Genomic DNA, 14,871 nt, shown 5'->3' with positions numbered 1-14,871 from the left:
TACAGTAATTAAAACACTACCAGCTTAATGAATTTGTCATTGCAGCTCATTTAATAAATACCAGTCAACTGAAAACTGGCATTTACAATGCCAAAACACAAGTAGGGTAAACCTTAATAACTTTTACAGGAATTTTCAACCTAACTGTACATTTTTAGATGAATGACAGCTCTTAAGCAGCAAGCTCAGAATGAACATTATTCTCACAGCATTACTTGTTATGAATATGCTACAGCTCCCCAGACTGGAAAGAAATAAACCTTAATACTGCAGAACCAAAAACCAACAAAGAAAAGCTTGAAATACCACACACAAAATGAACACAATGCCATTCCTTCCCACAGTCAGCATCCTACAATGCACAGACCTCCTGAAGAGCAGCACTGCACTCCATCAGGAACTTTGCTCTACACCACGTGAAACCAGAAGGGTACAGTGACAAAAAATGGTATGTTAATGAGATGATACAGATTATTCTTACTATTCTAGTTACAGTATTTTGCTATTTGACCCAAAAAAATAGGGGTCATAACTGCCTGCTATTGATTTATACTGACAGAAATTAGGCTCAAACGTTAAGTAAAGATTAGTTAATATTTGCAGAAGAGTTTGAACATACAAAATGCTATGTAAGTAGCCAGTATTAAGTCTTCCCACACACTCATTCTGGCATGCTTCCAAGCAGGGAAGTCCCACAGAAACATTTCAACAGCAGTAAGGAGAAACAGAGAGCTCAGGCAATTGCAGCTATATTCACAACAGTCCTTCTAAGGAGCACCTGCAAAACTGGGGAGAACCAATGCCCACTGCCTGCTACAAATTCCAGCACCAAAAAAGAAACTCCTGTTCCAACACAGCTTATATAAACACAGGCTGAACAACCCACATCTCTATAATCCTCTGTACAACCTGAAATGATCTGCAGAACTCCAAACATCTTGTAAATATGACTTTCCTGTTGCCTTGTATTCCTGACCAGATTACACCTTCACAAAGCAAAGTCAGCTTACAATGTAGGTGTCAGTTTGATTTTCTTATAGAATCTTATTTAGAATACATCACAGTTCTGTCTAGAGCAGACTAGTTTTCCCAGATTTAAAATCTAAAATGACAAGGAACTAGGTAATGAATGACAATGTAATAGCTTCTGATCATTCAAGAGCAAAGTTCTTCCCAAACATGCAAAGAAAGCCAGCACCTTCCTAGCTAGGACCCCATGTTGCAAAAAACACTCCACAAGCTTTCTTCCAAGAGTGGAAGAAAACAAAATGGTCTAAATTGTGCCAAAAGTGAGGTAAAGAGGAGAGGCACACAGCATGTTCAGGCATGTCTCAATATTTCTGAAGGACAGTATTATTATTTTATAAGATTATAAAAGGGTATGTCTGATTTAATTCTCAGGTACTCTTTGAGATAAGACCTGTAGCCTCAGGATGCCCCAAAAATCTCCAAAGCCAGGAGGGATGGGACTTCAGACCCTTGCAGAGCATGGTCCACACTCAGTAAACAGGCCAAAGCCAGACCTCATGTACAGAACTGGCACTGCAGCTTCCAGGAACCACAGAAAAGTCAAGAGTGCAAAGGCTCATAATAAGATCTAACCACAGCAGGCTGGTAAGCATCCAGCTGAAGGAGGAGGTCTAGCAGGGTTTTTACAGCAGCATCTGATTAACCATGCCAAAGCTGCAAGAAAAATCTTCTGCAACTGTTCTTAAAATCTTCTCTTAGCCCTTCCATCTTATTCCCAGTAACACCTGCACAACTTCTAACCAGCACAGACTGAAACCAGAGAAAAATGTACATCATCCTCCCGCCTGCATAAATTAATGTAAATCACCCACAGCCCTGAATTTCCTTGTGGAGCTCTAATTGATCTATGACAGACTTTGCAACAGTTCAGGGGAGGAAAAAAAGATAAAATAGAGATCACTGCAGAGATTAGAGAACTCCTTTTGCAATTGGCATGCCAGCCTGGTTTTTATGAGTAAGACCAGGTAGAAAAGTAGATGGCAGCAGGACTAAAGTTTCCTTTTCCTGGCTCTACAGTAACAGGAGACATTGCTACTACTGCTGAACAAGGTAAGTGATAAAACACTTCAACTACTGAAATACTGAGTATTTCTGTATTCTTACCAGCCAAAAGCTGCAATATCCTCTTTCATGCAGAAGCAGGGTACATTTGACTTCACAGGAATTTAACCCACAGAAAAATACTTTTCCTCAGCGTCTGTCTCATTAAACCAGTTCACCTGTAGGGCTCAAGTGGCCATAAAACAGAGGCACAAGGCTGCAACAGAGCAGGTGATCAGGACACAGAGACAGAACCACTCACTCATGGAACTGCCCTGTGAGTGGGAAGGCTCATCTTGAGCAGCTTGAAGTGAACAAGTGTGGAAGGAAGAACACCATGAATGAGAGAGGAAACTCTGCACGTGATGTTAAGGTGAAAAATTACCCAGTTACATAACTGCTCAATTCTGTTCTTTCACATCAATGAAGGAACTATAACTAGTCTCTCCACCAACTACCCTGACAGAAAAAACCCTTTTCAACAGATTGCCAGTTTGAGTTCTCCCCTCCAAATCCCATTCAAAAAGCCTTTAATGTTTGATAGTTTGGCATTCAAAAATTAAACATTCAAAACAAACATCTGCACCTTTCCACATCTGGCAATGTATTCTAAGATTAAGTTTTTACATTAAAGCATTGACCTGTACTGTATCTAATAACTCAATGCCAGCATATTCCACAACAGAATAAAGAGAAGATGATAGAACTGGACACACAAGGTACTTTTGGAATGGCTCTAGTATTCATCCTCATTTTCTCCCACATTCCTACCTTTCCTATCTTTCTTGCTATATTTTCCTTTATCACAGTAATCCCATTTCATCTTCCAGGATGCTGAACTTCTCATACACTAACAAATAATGCTCATTGTAAAGGAACTGAAAAACTTCAGTAAGTTCCTTAAATCCCAAGTTCCCAGGAACATTGAGTCAATTGTGCATCCAGAAGAACCATTTGAATTTTTCCATGCTTCCCTTCACTGGAGATAGGGGAAGACTAAACCCATTTGTAGGCTTATGCAATAATGCATAAATCTCTCTTGTAAACAAAACTTCTCTAACCAGTTTTGAATGCAAGGTATGCTTTGCAGTTTACAGCCTCTTGGCACAAAAAGGAAAACCCTTGAGAATTCAATTTTACAGAGATTGTTACTGCATTTGGGGTGAATAGGAAGAATCTTAATGAGTAACCTACTGTACATGAAGAGGATGACTTTCTGCATTTTGTTCTATCCAATGCTATTGAACTGAAAGGGTCTAAAAATGTTTTTGACATTTTTATATCATATTGATGTAAACAATCTGTCTTGCCACCTTTGAAAATTTCTGTTTAGCACTAAGTACTGCTCTGAGGCTCTAAGCTAGCTTTAATAAAATCACTGTTTTGCCAAATAGAAATGGAGCAGTATAACAGAGACAATGCAATGCAGCAAGACAAATAAAATTCCTAGAAGTTGATTTTTTTTTAAATTATATTTCAACTGTCAATCCACAGCTCATCTGTACAGCTCATGTGTACAAATTCTGGTTTGTTTTATAGCAGAGTGGTAATACAGTATACATGTCACTGCATCAGCAATACCTTTTAATTGATAAACATTTTTAAATTAATCAAATACTAATATATATCAGCTTTGAAAACAGAACTTATCAAAACTAGTTGAAGGGAAGCACACGTAATAAAACAAGAACAGCTTAAATTAGAATATTGAAAATAAATGTGAGTGGGGAAGAAAACCCAAACATTTTCCAGTGTTATTGAGCATTTGCCTTGTTAAACCATTCCTACATTTGATAAATCAACATGCAAAAGCCACTTTCACCTTTTCTTTAGTCAATTGTTTATAAAGCAAGTAACAACAGACCTATGCCACAGATCCAAGAGAGATACTTGTGCAGCTTTCATTTCTGGTTACCATAGTTTCAAATGAACTGTAGATCTCTAGAAATAATACTTACGAGAAGGAATAAAAATATCACTGCTTAAATATGAAAACTGCAAGAAGAATCATTTGGATTAGTGTGTGAATGGCACTTAAGTGAACAGGTAAATGCTTAGGAAAGGAAGTTTTATTTGCAAGACTTTGTCAAACACAGTAATGAAGCCTGAGCAAAGAAGGATAAATACAGCACATGGAACAAGAGGGGAAAGCAGGCACCAAAAAGCCATTCAGTAGCCATTTACCTGACTCTTCTTCTAGAATTCCCAGCAAAAAACCATCACCAGCTCTAAACTGGGACATTATAGTTCCAACCTCCCACATCAAGGGATACTTTCTAAACATATACTGGGGGTGAAAAACATGAATCTTCTCAGGAATTTCAGACAACTTTAAAATCTGAAATAAAGAAGGAACTTCCAATAGGAGCAGCCTAATAGATTGCAAGAGACACTGAAGAAACTTCATCCTCTGAGACATTCCAAACTTGACAAATGTCCTTACAGGACAAGACTTAAGGAGAAGGCTGGATCAGACCTCCAGGGGTCCTTTCCCATCTAAGCAATTCTGGGACCAAGAACAGAACTTTTCATTGTGGCATTACTTCTGGGAAGCAACTGTGCATTCATTATGCAAAGCTTTATTTCATGTGCTGTTAAAAGAAAGTATTTTGGATACAGTTGTCCAAACAGGTACATAAGAAACAACAAAAATAGTACATAGCTACACACCAAACTGAACTTCCCTGCAAGAATACTGTTCCCATCCCCAGATAGTACAAACCAGCCAGGTTTTACAAATTATTATATTATTATTCTTAAATTATTAATTTGATCGTGTTTCCTGTTCAAATATATTGAAATTGTATTCTTTACACTAAATCAAAATATAATGTATCAATTCTCTATTTCCCTGCTGCAAGCACAGCTCTGCCACATGATATATAGACTGCAGCCACTGGTCATTCTTGCTTTGAAAAAAATGGATGATTGATCAAGCCTTCCCAGTTTCCTTCCTTGGAAAAACATCATCATAATTGGTACTCTGTTTCTGAGAAAATCAGAAGTGAAATGGCCAGTGGTCAGGATGCACCACCATCTGACACAAATTAAATCAGTTCACCACTACATCCATAATTATAAAAAATGTCTTATTCCAGGACTCCTGTCAGTCAATCACCTTCAAACTGAAAACCAGACACCTCAAATGCATGCATTAATTATGAACCTGTGTTCCTCACATTTATGACTTACATTGGGGATTTTTGTAACTTCAGTAATCTATACATTCAATTACCCACAGCACATTAATAAAAGTAACAGATAAAAAAATAAGACCTCCAATATTCACACCCCTACTCCATACAAACTCTACTTATAACGAACTCTCCTCGTTGGAACATTATACTCTGACCAAAAAAGAAAAAAACCAACCAATTATATCACTTGCTTACTATCTGCTTACTAAGACTTGATATGGTCCAAATTTTCAGTTGATCCTTATTAAGGGATGACCCAAAAGTTTTACATAAAGGAATAAAAGAATAACAGGTAATAGCATGAAAGACTGAAAAAGCCTTTTCTTGAACAGCTTATTTTTATTTGTAAACAAAGTAGAAATCAATTTTCTTTTGCCCAGATAGGATGCTGCAAGGAAGGCCTTAAAACTGAGACTAAAATGCTTTGTTCAGTAAAAAACTGCAATTCAGCCATAACCAAGAACTGCAACATTACCTCCCCATCATCAATGCCCACCTCTCTGCAGTCAGTTCCCATGGCCTAAGCAACAGGAAAATATCTGCACGAATTCCTCTCTGCTGTGTGACCTCCCCGAGCACCAGGGCAGGGCTCAGCACAGGGGCCGGCCCTGCTGGGACTGAGGCACCACTGGGGCAGGGAGGGACCTGAGGGAGCCTCAGCTGGGGTCAGGTGTCCTCCACATCACCCACAGGCCAAGCAGCATCTCACCAAACCTTTGCAGCAACTCCAAAGCCAAATTTGGAATGCAACCACAACTAAATAAAATAGGCATACCTAAGTTGTTACTTTTTAAAATAGTCAGTAGTTTCAGGAATGTTTCGTCTTTTTCGAAATGTCAGTATATTCAGATTCATTATTTTGTTAATAGGAAACCCTAAAATTTCAGCTATAATTCCTATAAATCTAAACCACTGCAGAGAGATCCATTATATGGATCAGGCACCTTTTGAGACCTTTTTCAAAACACAACAAGAAGTCATCAGCTTGTTTTATCAACCCTTGAACAGATACAAAAATACTTTCCTCTCTAGAGCTATACAGAAGCAGTAACAAAAACCTGATGCAGAAAACAAAATGATCTCTAGTGTCACCCATACTCCCTTGCTCCAATATAATAACTGACATTTACTGAAATAAAGCATAGAAAGTAAAATGCATATAAGGTTGTGTAAGGGCAGGACTAATCAGCCATTAAATTCAGAGCCATAAGAAAATAACCCATTCACCTACCTACCAAAAAAATTTCACAAAGAAATCCAAAACCAACCAACACATGTTCTCAGATACTTTTTTGGGTAGGTATTGTGATCAGCCTCTCAATCACAGATCACAAACTACCCTGCTATATATGCCAATCTTCTTACATCTACTCCCTCTTCTGATTGTATTCTTTTACAAAAATAAGTTTTCAAAAGGCAGAAACCATAGCTAGCTACACAATTAAAAATGTGCAGAATAGACAACAATGAAGTATATACCTGGACAAAGCAGATATCAGACCACCGAATTATTTCTCTCAATAACACAAGAGGTAGTTGCACACACATCTAGTCCTACCTGTCCTTCATTTCTGACTCAAATTGGCATAAACAAGTTTAAACAGAGACTAGTCCTGGGCTCCTCCATGCAAATCTGTAGCCAGTAAAGGCTAGGAAAAGCCAGGTGCCACATGAAAGCCACAGGGGTACCCTGGGGGATCAAATTTTCCCACATTCCTGTCTCCAAAATTGGGTGCCAGATCTCAGAAAATGTTGTGAAAGGTTTTTCCCTTTCCCTATTCTCTACCCAAGATCTCACAGTTCTAGGAAAATTAAACAGTGGAAAACTTGGAAATACAGAGATACTAAAAACTGATTGAGTATTCTGTGAACTAATGGAATGGCATAACTCATTAAATCTAGGATTCTGGACTAGTCTCAGTGATCTCACCCATCAAATTGACAGGATTGAGAATAAAAGGACACAGTTTATGTGCTGATACCCCTGAACACTGAAACATCTTTCTTGATACAAGCTTCCCAACTTAACAAACCAACACCAGTCCCACAATTGTCTGTCGTGATCTAAATGAGGGTCACCTTCAGAGATTTCCCTTACTTTGTATTTATTCTCACAAAAAAATTAATTTCCAACTTTACCACATTTTTATGAACTTCAAGATGAGAATATTTAAGGAAAATAAATTCTAGTTCAAACAGCATAGGATTAAAACTACAATTTTAACCTTGTACTCTCAGAATGAGTTTTTGCTACAGCACTCTTAAGTAAATACTCGACCTTATCAAAAGTCACATCAGATCCCAAGGCTTGTTACCCTTAAACTACAAAGACGCAGAACTTTTTGAAAGCAGATTTTTTTCTAATACAAAAAGCCAACTGAAGTGACTGTACTCGTCTCCACACACGAAGCCTGTTCACCGGTTCACTCTCAGAGCAGCCTTTCGGCCGAACAGTTCCCACCGTGACCCCGCCGGGGTGCCCGAAGCGCTCCCGCCGCCCCCCCCCTCCCCGTGAGGGCCCCGCCGGGGGGCGCCCCCTGGGGACCGGGGGCGGCCGCTGCAGCCACGGCGAGCTCGGCCCGCCCCGCCGGAGGGGCTCCCGCTCGGAACCGGGGCTTCACCGCCCGCAGCCCCGTTCCGCTCCACCTCTGCAGCCAAAGCACGGCAGCGGCAGGAGGCAAAGGAGCCCCGGAGCGGCCCACGCCGCGACTGCCCGTGCCAATGACCGGGAACTGCGGGACCTTGAGGAACTCCCATCTGTACTCAGCCTTTGAGTTTAAGGGAGTTCGCCTAAAACGCTGGACGGCACTGAATCGAAACTACAGCTGCAGGGTATGTCACCATTTAAGTTCTTGTGATGCACATGAAAAAGAGCTCTTTCCATTCCTCAATGTACTTGCTGTGTGCAAGCTTTTTTTCCTACCTAAAACTCCAATTTCCCGCTCACCTCCGTTTCCCAAGGACTAGATTATCACTCTCTTGTCACTAATCCTCATATAAGATAAAACTTTCAGAATATGAATGTTTTAAGTGATGCAGAGAAAGACAGGAAAGCTTTTATTTAAGATTATTAAACTGGTATGTTGCTGGCTGCTATCAATCACTTCTTTCCATGACAAAACAAGTACTGAACCAGATGATGCTCTTGGAAATTCTCACATCTCGCTGACAGAGACCACATCGACAACATACTCCTCTATCCAGTATGTTCTCTTAATTACACACATCGACAAAAAAGAGAAGAGGAAAAAGGAGGAACAAACAACACAAGACAAAACAACGTCCACCACCAAAACCCAACAGTACTATTTTGGAAATTCACACCTACAGTATTCTTCTAATTTTTCAAATCAGTCAAAGAAGAAATGAAACTGTAGGGAGAGATCACACTGAGCTGGAAACCTTGTCTCATCTGACAGAACACAGACTTCCAGTACCACAACCAACAAGCATAAGTAACAAGCAAAAATATTTGCTTATTTTCTGGGATTCATTTGGTGAAAATAATCAACTGAAGTATTTCAGGTTTCTGTAAAACATACAACCTGTTTTTACTGGCACACAAGTCTCAGAAAAACTCATCTCTCCTAAAATATTTGCCTGCAGCAAAACAACTGAGACAATAAGACCACAAATGAAAATGACAAACGAGGATTCTGGAATCATTCTAAATTTGAGCCATAAGTGACAAAGAGCAATCTAATTTTAAAAAGTTTATAAAGCTTTGATGTGCCAACATCATTTCATGACTTAAGTAAGTCTAACACAGTTGCTCCCACCACCAAGAGCAGGAACTTTCAAGTGGTTTGTTGCCTGCAGCTATTTTCTACAGGAGACTGCAGTAGCATGTAATATTCAAGAGAAGCTGTCTACATAACTTTATTTTTTTATAATTCAGTTGCTATTGGTAAGTTATACTGAGACAAAATAAACCTAGAGAGTATTTAGCTGACAATTCTATTTACACTCCTTCCAAGTGGAAATTATTTCACTCCAAATGTTGAAAGACTTGAACACGTAAAGTTCAAATGTGATATATTTATGGAATCTGAGTAAGATTACCAACCAGCTAACTGAAGACTCCAATTTATAAAATGAATGGTATTCAAGTAACACAATGCATTTTTAAACTAAGTATTTTAATAAGCTATGAAACAGCAATTTTTCTCACTTCACAGAACCCAGTTTTTTAAAGATATATTCAAATATCACAGAATATTTAAATCAAATTAATTTGTTTTGAGTTGCGAAACATCAAGACTTTATATCTAAACAATGAGAGCTGTACATAAATTTTATCTTAACTTCTTAAATACAAGTTTAACAAAACCTTACACTAGTTATTGACTTTGTTCAGCATTATCTTCTTAAAACTGTAAATATATGAAAAAGCTCTAAAAGCATAACTCTGGCTGAAGTACATAGCTTGGAAGCATCACAGAAAAATTAAAGTCTCTCCTATCTCCCAGTTCCATGTCTGTGGGTTTTTTGGTTGGTTGAATTTAAGCTTATACAACAGCCAATCAAGTTTACCAGAGCTAACTTCATACAAACAACAGCAACAGAAATTAAGGGGTCAGGGGTTTGTGTCACAGGTTGCACAAAGCCCACCTGTGCACAACACAATGACATGTCACTGGTTTTGCCAAGAAGGACCAACATGAGCCATATGAGTTACACAGCAAGATCTATTTGTCAGAGATGAGATTCAAATAATATTTTTCTCCTTTGTATAACTTCGAAGATTTTTTAGTCTTTGATTAAGCAGAACAGTGCGGGGATTCCAGCCCGTTCACCCCCAGGGCTTTCAGCAGCAAAAAATATTCATGTTAATGTTAAAAGCAATGCATTTCTCACACCCTGTTTCATTCACCAATGAAACTGTTATTGTGCCATAAAAGAAAACAAACTATGTTACCCAATAAAGAGCCCTATACCAGATCAGTGGTACTGAGTTTGTGACTGATCACCAGGAAGACAGAACCACAAAATTATGAGTTGAGGATAATGAACAAGTGATACCAAGATGACAGAGATTAATGATGGTCAATTGCACAATCACTCGTGGTATTTATTTCTCTGCACACAATCAGCCATCCTGCACATGGGTAAGTCTTGGAAGAGTTCAACACCAGATAAACACTCCAGGAATAATAATAACTACTGATTTAAAGAAAAGAGACCATGAAAAACGGAAAAAGTTGTTTCTAATGGGCAAGCACTACAAACGAGAAAGAAGTAATCAACCACAAATGGAGACGGAACTGCCAAGAGTTAACAGGAGACATAAGCAGGGAGACCTATGCTTGGAGAACAACACCTCACTGTAGGAAACGCCAGGAACTCTCATTCTTGGTCATTAAACACAGGATTCAACAAAACTCCCAGAGAGCGCGAAAGCGGCGTGCAACGGCCTCCAGAGAAGCGATCCCGAAGGCGTTTTGCCCCGGTTCCCTCCCGGCGGGCCGGGGAGCGGAGCGGAGCGGAGGGGCCCGGCCGGGCGCGGAGGAAGCGAACGCCTCCCGCGCGGCGGCGGCCAATGGGCGGCGGGCGCGGCCCGAGGCGCGGCGAGCAGGCCCGGCGGGGCCGCCGTGACGCACTTGGGCAACCGCCCGCCCGCCCGGGCCCGCCGGCACGGCCCCCCCGCCACCGCGCCGGGCGGCGGCCCCGGGCCGAGCAGCGACAACGCGGGGTCACAGCGGCGGCCCGGGCGCCTCGGGAGACCGGACACGCCAGGGTGTGGCTCGGGCAGCCAACGGGAAGGGAGAGCTTTCGAGCGCGGGCAGGGCAGGCGGGGGGCAGCAGCGCTACCCCGGCTACCAAAAAGTAATTAAAAAATAAAACGGAAAAATGACGCCAAACAAACAAAAAACAAAAAAACCCAACGCCAAACTAAATAACCAAGCACACACACCCCCTCAGTAACTAGAACACCGGACTCGGCAGTGATCGAAACTTTGTGTCACCTCCTAACGCCGCATCCCGTGGGAACAACAAGAAAGGAGAGCCGGGCCCGGACAGTATAATAAATAAATTAAAGCAGCGACAGAGGAGCACGATCGCTTCCACGCCCGCTCTCGGGGACGAGGAGAGAGGGGGGAAAAAAATTGAGGTCGGTGGGTCCCGGATTTCCACGGGGTAGACGGATTATACAACGCCAGCAGAACAGAGGAAGGCATGGAGGCAGCGCGGCCCGGAGCACAGCGGTGCGGGCCCCCGAGGCCAGCACGCCCAGCACCGAGGGATGCGCTCGGGCAGGGGAGGAATTCCCGGAAAACAGGGCCTCCCTACCCAGCCATCTGCGGCCGCTCGCTCCTCTGTCCCTCCATCCCCAACCGCAGCAACTATATATACATATACATACACTTATCTCTATATATAGTATTTTTTTAAATCCGTGTAGAAAAAATAAGCGCCCATAAAAGAGAAACACCAGGAAAGCTCTCGTTTCCTACCTGGGCAGGGTTCAGCTCAGTTCAGTGCGTGCCGAGGAGGAGGGGGCAGAGGAGCACTATCTAAAACAAAAGTGGCGCCAAAACCCCCCAGTAAGAAGCATTCTCCTTCCTCCTCCTCCTCCTCCTGCCCCCCTCCCCCACCGGGGCCGGCGAGAGCCCAGCGGGGTTCCAGCAACACGCGGCTCCCGGCATCGGGCGTCCCCGGCACAAGTTGGCAAGCGCCCTTTCTTTACAAAAAAAATAAAGGAAGCCGAACGGAAACTGCCACAACTCTTCCTCTTAGCGGACAGCAGCCGAGGAGCCCGGCCAAAGTCACTCGGAGGGGAAAACTCGACCTACAAAGGCCTTCGCCGAGCTGGGCGCCGGGGCGGGGGGGCAGCGAATGGAGGCGGGGGGGGAAGGTGCAGGTCAGTCCCTACCTACGTCCTCACTCGGGCCGAAGGAGCCCCGCTTCCGCCAGCCCTCCTATGCAACCACGGGGATGGGCGGCCAGAGTTCCCCAGCTCTGGGAAGAGAGACTGAGGAGACAAACCCCGATCCCTCGGCACTTCCCTGCGCGGGGAACCCGCCGGGAGCGGGCTGGAAGGAAGAACTCGGCTGCTGGGCAGCGGGGAGAAGGGAGCGCTGTCAGGGGTGCGAGTCCCCTGCCCGCGGCCTCCCCCGACATTCGACCCCGGGGCACCGGCAGCCGCCCCACCATTTTCTGTGCGCGGCCCAGCGCTCCCCCCGAGCGCGGCTCGGGCCCCGACCCCATTCCCCTGCCTTGCCCACCCGAGCGGCCCGGCCCGGCTGGCCCGCACACACACCCCACGCACACAATGCCCGAGTCCTCCATCTTGCCGGCAGCCCCTGCTCGGCTCGGCAGAAGGGGGGAGGAGGAGGAGGAGGAGAAGGCGGTTCTCCATTTTAGCTCGCCGAGCGCCGGGCCCGGCCTGCCCGCGGCCGGCTCTGGGGAGGAGGAAGGGGGCCGGGGCGGCCAGGGGGGCCGCTTTCGGCGCCCTCTCGCTCTCTCACTCGCGCTCCGCTCGCCTCCCCCCTCCCCGCCGCGGCGCGCCGGGAACGGGGGGTGGGGAGGCGGGGGGCTGGAGTGTTTTCGCGGCTCGGCCCCGCCGTCCTCCATCTTGGCTGCGCGCAGTCCCCGCGGCCAGCCGGCCTGGCGCCCCGCGCGGGCCCGGGCGCCGCGGGCCCCGGCCCGGCCTCTCATCGCCGCCGCGCACCGCGATCCCGTGTCCCCCCGCCAAACTTCCAGAAGCTTCGCCGCCATTTTCTAACTTACCTTGCCCAGTGTCGGCGTAGGCAGCGAGGAGGCCCCGACGCGCAGCTCCGCTCCCGTATACCCGGCGCGGCTCGCCGGCTGCGCGCCCGTCCCGGCCGGTGCCGGGCTGTGGGCGCGGAGGGGGCGCGGGGCGCGGGCGGGTCGGGGTTATTTAATTTGGCGGCGGCGCTGGGGATTGTTTGGGGTGTTCGCTGCTCGGCGGCTCGCGGGCGAATGGAGGGCGCAGGCGCCACCTGGCGGCCGCCCAGCGGGGCCCGCTCTCCTGGGCGTGGGGCGACACCTGCCGGCCGCCCGCGGCAGCGCCGCGCCGAGCGGGGTAAACAAGGTGCGGCGCATGCGCGGGGCGGGCCCGGGCTGGGCTCGGCAGCGGGTCCTGGCGCGGCCTAAAAAGGAGCGGCCGCTCGGACACGGGGCCAGCCCGCGGGACGCGCCCGGCCGCACGCAGGCCAGGGCTCTGCTGCTGCAGCCCTGCAGTAATTGGATGTAATTGTCGGGCCGAGGCAAAGCTGGGCCTCACGGAAGTGCCCCGCGGGGCCGATGCCGCAGGGTCCTGCTCGCCCCCCGCGCTGTACCGGCGGGAAGCGGGGCGGGCCGGAGGGAGCCCTGGCCCGAGAGATAAAGGCGCCGTTCGGTTCCCTCACGGGGGCGGGTGCCTTATCTCGGGCACGGCAGGACGCGCGCGGCAGCCCGGGCTGCTGGCACCGCCGGCAGCTCCCGTGGTCTCAGCGTTCTCCAGAAACGCGTTCTGCTTCTGCCCATCGCCCCGTGTGCTCCCAGTTCAATGAGCGTTTGTGGGATTCCTTATTTCTCCCTGCATGAGGATTATGTGAACCTAAAGCGATCCATATAAGCAGTACAGAATTCTTAAAGTAACCAGATATGCAATTTGTGACGCCTGATTTTTTTTTTCACTTTATTGTGTAATGCTAAGCACATTGCTCATGCTGAATAGTTCCACGTACGATTATATTTAGACCAGCACAATAATAGTTTTGTCCTGGTAATTAGGCTCTAATCACCCTCTTCTGTTCATCTACTTATTATTTTGGGGACAGCGTTAGCATAACTAAGCAGTCGCTAAAGCGAGTTACTCTGCTCACCTGCCTAACAAAGGCAGGGTATTTAAGGGAAGAGTATCCACCAGCTCCAGTCCTTTCAAAACCAAGATGAGGCATCCCGCAGAGAAAATAATGCGTGCAATGGAAACCGTGATCAGATTAGGAGTGTTTAAAATAAAACTTGTAAAAAATCCCCAAAAACTAAAACCAGTGTAATATAAACTGATGACACCTAGGAATACTACATACAATCTGTCGGTACATGAGACAGGATTACAAAAGTAAATTATGTTCTGTAGCTTGAATTCACATTTCAGAATAGTTTTGCACCTTCTGTCAAGTTCAGGGGAAGCAAAACAACAACAACAAAAAAAAGACAGAAAGACTGCCTGATAGGGAACATTTTAAAATAGCATCCTGAGTGCCCAGTCATACAACCATGTTCCCGGTTTCAATTGCAGCTACAGGTGCTGCTGATGATCTTTAATATTACTCTGATAGTGTCTGGAAAATGTTGAAGAATTGTGTATTTAAAAAATAAAAAACATTGCGCTTAATGTAAGCCTTAAAATTGTCTATATTGTTATAAAACAACATTTAGGAATACATGGAAAGGAGCTGGATCCTTTTGTGCCTTTCCCATACAAAGTCAACTTCTGCCATATAGACAACCTTTCCATAAAAATAAATTACAACATTTTGCCTGCACACAGAATTCCGGTAATGTGCCTTCTGCTTGAGATACAATAGGGATAACTCAGATTAAACTCCAATCCAAAACTTTGCAAGATGATAGCAGTTTATTGCAGGAGCTG

General features: G+C 45.1%; 1 protein-coding gene across 4 annotated transcripts in view; it reads right to left on the bottom strand.

Moving 5' to 3' along the window:
* STAG2 (STAG2 cohesin complex component) overlaps positions 1–13,110 on the bottom strand; it is a 74,094-nt gene extending 60,984 nt beyond the window's left edge. For 3 of the 4 annotated variants that reach the window (XM_058032528.1, XM_058032531.1, XM_058032530.1), the window contains exon 1: positions 12,999–13,110. The gene's annotated coding sequence lies outside the window, so the exon portion shown is untranslated. Of the gene's footprint in view, positions 1–11,722; positions 11,777–12,998 lie in introns of those variants that run through there. The other variant, XM_058032529.1, reaches the window with a different exon arrangement.
* Between the last annotated feature and the right edge of the window lie 1,761 nt (positions 13,111–14,871).

Source organism: Melospiza georgiana, chromosome 12 (assembly GCF_028018845.1).
Source record: "Melospiza georgiana isolate bMelGeo1 chromosome 12, bMelGeo1.pri, whole genome shotgun sequence".
Classification (NCBI taxonomy): Eukaryota; Metazoa; Chordata; class Aves; order Passeriformes; family Passerellidae; genus Melospiza; species Melospiza georgiana.
The sequence above is the reverse complement of the archived record's forward strand: the minus strand, read 5'-3'. Positions and strand labels throughout refer to the sequence as shown.